The 7500-nt window shown below is 32.3% G+C and overlaps 1 protein-coding gene across 1 annotated transcript in view; it reads right to left on the bottom strand.

Moving 5' to 3' along the window:
- The window catches only part of LOC145266525 (carbonic anhydrase-related protein 10-like), an 892910-nt gene that overhangs the window by 700422 nt on the left and 184988 nt on the right, over positions 1 to 7500 (bottom strand). The gene's annotated exons all lie outside the window — the stretch shown is intronic.

The raw sequence follows: 7500 nt of genomic DNA on the forward strand, positions 1-7500 counted from the left end.
AATCTAAAAAGGAAACACTAGATAAGTGGATAGTCCTTAATCCGCAGAGTTTCGGAGCAATACTTTCCTTCTCATCAGACGGTAGGAATTAGCAAAATGCGGGATCGGATTTTGCATGCAAAAGTATTTGATGAAACAACAAGTAAGTCAAAGATCTTACTTGATAACAAAAAAAGTGAATCAGAGGGAATATGGTGAAGAAAAAGGTGATTACACGTGAATGGATAGTCTGGTGGAAGATAAATAATCCAGTGACGGAAAAATCCAAATATATAACTTCAAGAAAGTTAATTGAATTTCCATTTTCTCAAGTAAAATCTAAGGAAATTCCGTAATTGGAAGATGGACCAAAATAATTCAAAGGCAGAAATCCATGGAAAAATTCACAAAAATGTGTACAAGGGAAAAAAGGAAACAATTCCAATAATATTAATACAAGAAAAATAAGATATGCTTTTCACTTTAGTGCCGATATATATATATCTATCTATATATCTATAAAAGTGAACGTGTCTGTCTGTGTGTCTGTATGTCTGTGTACATTTCCCTACGCAATAACTCTGTCAATTTTTAGTCTATAGACTCGAAATTTGAAATACCGGGTACTGAGAATTGGGAAAATCGATGTGACGGGTTTCAGCAGAAATTTGGCTGTTAAGGGGGCAAATTTCAACGATTCGACCTTTAAGAACTCTACCAAACTCCTCCGACAATTTTGGGTCTAGACACTTGAAATTTTAGATATAGGTTTCTTGAACATGGATCTAACTTAATAAAGTGATATGAGCCCGAAACAATAAATTTTAAGGGGTCATAATAGGGGTCAAAGTTTTTAAAAATTAACCATTTTTTTTATTTTTTTGCTTTTTTTTTTTCACAGCATACACCTCCAAACACCCGAGCAAGGGGTAAAAGTTCAACGATTTGACCTTTGAGAATTCTACCAAACTCCTCCGCCAATTGTGGGTCTAAACACTTGAAATTTTAGATATAAGTTCCTTGGACATGGATATAACTTAATAACTTGATGTGAGTCCAAAACAATAAATGTTAAGGGGACATAATAGGGGTCAAAGTTTTAAAAAAATGACCGCTTTTGCTTTTTCTTTTTTTTTTTTTCTCAACATACACCTCCAAACACCCGGGCAACGCCGGGTTGAAATCCTAGTATATATATATATATATATATATATATATATATATATATATATATATATATGAAAGCCTACTACTTGGGGGTGTATGACTTTGTAAATATGTTTTCACTCGACGCGTATTTAAGCAATTAATCTAAGTCCACTATTATTTGTAAAGAAAAAAAAGAAAGAAACTGATGGTTTGAGCACCGTTAAGACGGGCGGGTGTGGATTTAACACATGCCCGAGGAGAAATATATACGGCACTGACTCGTGTTCTGATGGGTAGAGCTGTCAACCCTCATCATGACGGTTGTAGGTTCGATCCACGGCTGGGGAAATATATATGTCTAGCCGCACTGATGGGTTGTGATACAACGAAACAGTACTGTATGTGGATGACTATATATATATATATATATATATATATATAATCGTAAGGTTTTAAGGAAAAAGAACTCGTGAAACGGATGTTTTAAAAGAAACGAAATTCTGCAAGGAGAGCAAGAAAGGTTCTTAAATATCCGTCTCCCTTGACTAATCCCTGCATTTAAATAACTTTTTTTGTTATAAAGAAACCTTTGTTTGTAGTGCAGTCGAGCACCCACGATCAAAATGGCGATTCAATCGACAAAGCTTAGAAACGTCTTTTCTTTTGTATAGAGAATTCATATATTGTTTTATTCTTTTTTTAAGGAGACAGATAAGATTTGATGCACACTTTTATATAACCTGTTGAAATGTCGCATATGTTATCCCGAAATGAAGAGTACTACGAGTATTTTATTGAATGAATTTCGAAAGACGAACTGTCGGACTCGGAAATTATTGAGAATTTTCTGTGAGATCTTTTATCGCATTTAGCGTGAGATAATTGACAGTTCTGAGTAGACTAAATTCTGACAGCAAAGGAGTGTCTAGTTGCAAACAATGTAACTCTGCGCCGACGGTCACTCTTGAAATTATTGCACATCTTTGTCGTCGAGGCTTTACTTTAAAAATAAATCACTTGCTTAGGGACAATTCTATTATCGTTATCCGCATATGCTTTCGGATCAACGTGCTGTGCTATTCAGCACGTTTGTAACGATGATAAGGACTGGTTATTATGAATAAATCAGGAGCCATTTTTTATCGTTTCTTTTCTGTTATGACCAAACCCTACAACTTCATTATGATGCATCATGTCAAAACACATGCCCCCGTAATACAGTACGTTACAACTGTTAGCAATGCTGAACGCTAGCAGAGTTCGAAACGATTCTGTAAGGGATCTAACTAGCAAACTTTAGCAAAAGTAAGCATTTTTGCAAGACATAATTGGAACCGCTTTAATAATCAATCGAACAGCAAACAATTTCAATTAAAAGAAAATATCCTCCTCTTCACAGAAGCATAGTCCCGGAAATTGACGAGACAATTTACAAAAAGGAAATACATCGAGTAAAAATATCCTTATATTTGTTGTTATTATTATTTCGATTATTATTTACTCACCAGAAGAAGTGACAGAGTAACATCAACGATTTATCTTTGGGAACAACCGGTGGTTTCTTCTGGAGTTTTAACGACAACTGGTCTCCCCGGATTTCCAGTAATCTGCAGTAGTTTCGATAACATTTGCAGATGATTTTGCGTTATTTCAACAGTCGCTTACCATTGATTCAGATGGCGGCCACCATTCGTCTTAACTTAAATTTTGTTGGCAATAAGTCCCCGAAGATATCATTATTATATACTCACTAATTTTAGTCACACAAACCATCATCAAAGAGTTCTCTTTGAGAACAATTTGTGGTATCTTCTGGAATCTGAGTGACAACAGGCCTCCCCAGAGTTCCAGAACTCTCCACCATTTTGATAACATTTGAAAAAGAATTTGCGTTATCGCAATAGCCGCTTCCTAGAGATTTCTCCTCGGTATTGGTCTTCACTGAATAACAATATGTCTCCGCAAATTCCAGTCCTCTTTGCACTCATCCAGCGAGGGTCTCAGTAGAGCTTTTTCTCCTCGGTCTGCACATCCTCCTTGACCTTTCCCGGCTATTTGGTGTCACTCTTTGTTTTTTTTTTGGGGGGGGGGTGTAATGGGGAAAATAAATGGGATATACAGCGTTAATGTTCTTGGTTTCATGCAACGCTTGTTCATATTTGGCCCCTGCAGCAGTTTGTCTGACCTGCTCATGTGGCTTGCGTGTCTCCGCATTCACGTGGGTTTCTTAATATTCCAGCTGTTTTCATTATTTTTATCCGTTGTAGCTTTCAATCCATTCTTCGGACTCGAGTTTCTTTCATTCTTTTTCCGGGCTTTTCGGAATTCTTCATAGTGTTCCTTCTATCATAGATAGTATACTGATTTTCCTCATCATCTGCATCCCTTTAACCATTCTTGCTAGTTCTGTGTATTTGCTCCATTTTTGATTGTCTTTGATATTCACCGTGTGGGCAGCTGTAAGATCAAAGTCTGCCATTCGACAGGAATTTTCTTACTTGCTAATTATTACGACATCCGGTCTTCTTACTTGGATAGGTTTATCTGTTGGTATGTCCATGTCCCATAGGATTCTGTGATTCTCGTTTGCAAGTACTCATCTAGCGGAAAACACTATCACTAATCCCCCCCACTCTTTATCTGTGCCTAAATCTAAACATAGATTCCATGATCAAAGCTTCTGTCTTAGAACTGCACGCCTGTGGAATTGTCTTCCGTTTTCCTGCTTTCCAGCCGTCTATAATATTGTTGTCTTCAAGTCCAACGTGAACAAGTTTCTGATGAGCCGTTCCACTTAAGTTAACAAATTTACCGAACCTCCATTACTATCTATTACTATATTGTCCCTTTGACTACTGTACACTTTTAACCTTTATCCTTAAGTGACATATCGGCCTTGATAAACGGTGACCCCTATGTAAAAAAAAGTACTGTTCCTGACTTATACTTGTACCATGTGTCTTTGTGTTCGAGATGATGTTTGCATAATCCCCAGTGTTACCGCCCTCCCACTTCATCGTGTTTTTCTTGTAACCTTTCGGGCAAGTTTGCTGTATTCGGTTACTATAGCTATATATCTATAAAAGTGAAAGTGTCTGTCTGTGTGTGCATCTGTGTGTGTACTCTTCCCTACGCAATAACTCTGCCAATTTTTAGTCTACAGACTCGAAATTTGATATACAGGGTACTGAGATTTGGGAAAATCGATGTGATCGGTTTTCAGCCAGAAATTTATCGATTAAGTGGTCAAAGTTCAACGACTTGACCTTTGAAAACTCTACCAAACTCCTTTCGAATTTTCGATCTAAACACTTGAATTTTTAGATATAGGTTCATTGGACATGCATCTAACTTAATAACTTAATTTGATCCCAAAACAATAAATTTTAAGGGGTCATAAAAGGGGTCAAAAGTTTTAAAAATTGACCACTTTTTTTTTCTTTTTGCTCAACATACCTCTCCAAATACCCAGGCAATGCCGGGCACACATGTTAGTTGTTTATAGTTTTATCTCCTTGTCCATAGAGTCTGCATTTGTTGTTTTCCTATTATGTATATATTAATACGATAGCGCATGTGTTCTTTTGTGTGCCACGCTTACATTCGGGTCGTGTAATTGTTATTTTCTTCTATTTCTTGCCATAAATAATTTTACCAACATTTCTTCAAAAGCTTTCGTTTCGGTTATGGTTGAAGGAACTCAAGTTATATATATATATATATATATATATATATATATATATATATATATATATATAACATTTTCCTTTCGGTTTTGATTCAAGGTATTTCCACCTAGAATACGTAATCAATCGATTGGATTAAAAAATGGGCGATTTCACCTAATACGATAAAAATAACTTTATCTGTGGAAACTTCGTTGATCCTTATTCGATGCTAGGCAACGTCAGATTCCACTACTAGTCGTTTGTATATAGTTTTAGTGCGCCAATTGATCACAGTAAATTAGAATTAAGTAACGATGAACGAACGGCTCAGATAGATGTCGTGTACGTATTATATTAAATTCATTTCAAATACTTGTTGATTGTCACTGTGAACCTGATCTCAACGTTTTCTCTCCTCTTTTCTCTTTGTTATTTTATGCCTGAGACAACAGTTTCTCTCTCTCTCTTTCATTATATATATATATATATATATATATATATATATATAAAATTTTCCTTTCGGTTTTGATTCAAGGTATTGCACCCAAATCATACGGATATATATTTTTTTCATTTTTTAAACTGCAACTTTATAACATTGATAGAATATTTACTCTATAATAATATATACGAAACCAGAAATAATAAACAATATCATACTTACACGTAGTTTACGACCGAGCTTTACCGGGAATTCGTGCTAACTTAGATAAATACTTTTGCAGTTTTAACAAAAGAGCTACAATAATATCAGTGCCTCTCGATTTACATTGAACATCTACAGAATGCCAACATCAATATATTACATATGAATGAGTCCCCTGTGGAATTTCACGGGTCCCGCTTGTTATTATTATTATTATTATTATTATTATTATTATTAATCTTTTAGTTTTCAAGTAGTTGTGTGATATTCGTAAACTGTTTAAGCAATTTCCGAGACTAAGATGTTATTGTGGACATACTGGTTCAGATATAGTAATCGTCCATTTATTTATTGTATGGCCGCTAATTTATTTTGCAGTTTTGAAATTATATGATTTTTTAAAATTTAAAGCAATTTCTTTTTTTTAAAATTGCCTTAGGAATTTCCGGAAATATGCTCTGGTAAAGACGAGGTTATTTAATTTTTTTTTTACTTTAAATTATTTCAAGGTTCGATCGATTATTTTTTTACCCAAATTATCTTTTGCGAAAAATAAAAGTCTGCTAAATTTATGCGAATTACATCCCATAATAGTCTCGAACTCCGGTCGCGCCACAGTGATGAATATTGATGTACTCTTCCGTATTTATTATGAAAAAAACACCCCCAGTAATTTCCAAGAAAAATTACAACGATGGACTAGACTTCTAAGAATTGAGAAACCTTTTAGAAAGTAAACAGGGAACAAAAATATAGGATAAGGTCAATATTTGCGTGTTTCGCTTTTTTTTTCAGATTTAAATAATATCAACATATTTGTGGCCAGGTTTAGAGTGTTTGCAAGAGCGGAAGCCGTTAATATCGGAGGAACGATTTAAGCCGTATGTATAATTTCGTCAGGGCAGGTGATTTTAGATTTTTGCAGTTCTAGCAGGTAGCTGTTCCAACACACACGCGCATAAATGTCGAAACGACGTACACATCTGTTCCTTTAATTTATTACAATTCTTATTGCCCTATGAAATACTCTGTTAAAAGATAAATTTATATCAGCGAATTAAAGTTGATTATAACTCTCCCCAAACACTTAAAACTAATCGATAAAAGTGAAATGATGTTTGAAAGCAAACAACTTCATGACGTCCGCGCATATTATCAAACGATTCAAATACTGAGACGAATTGTAAATTATAAATTGAACTACACAATAATGACCAATTGTCAATTTAAATAAACACTCATTCCAAAAATCAAAGTATTAATGCATTACAATCTAGCAATTCGACACAAAATTTTGTCGCCGATTATATACATATATAACTATATATTTATATATTCACACGGTATATACATATATATTCACAATATATATATATATACATATTCACAATATATATATATATACATATTCACAATATATATATATTCACAATATATATATATATATATATATATATTCACAATATATATATATATTCACAATATATATATATATATATATATTCACAATATATATATATATATATATTCACAATATATATATATATTCACAATATATATATATATATATATTCACAATATATATATATTCACAATATATATATATATATATATATTCACAATATATATATATTCACAATATATATATATATATATATTCACAATATATATATATCAACAATATATATATATATTCACAATATATATATATATATATACACAATATATATATATATACACAATATATATATACACAATATATATATATATACACAATATATATATACACAATATATATATATATATACACAATATATATATATACACAATATATATATATATATATTCACAATATATATATATTCACAATATATATATATTCACAATATATATATATTCACAATATATATATATATATATTCACAATATATATATATATATTCACAATATATATATATATATATATTCACAATATATATATATATATATATATATATATATATATATTCACAATATATATATATATATATATATATTCACAATATATATATATATATT

This window comes from Euprymna scolopes, chromosome 41 (genome assembly GCF_053919585.1).
Source record: "Euprymna scolopes isolate OS-2025 chromosome 41, ASM5391958v1, whole genome shotgun sequence".
Classification (NCBI taxonomy): Eukaryota; Metazoa; Mollusca; class Cephalopoda; order Sepiida; family Sepiolidae; genus Euprymna; species Euprymna scolopes.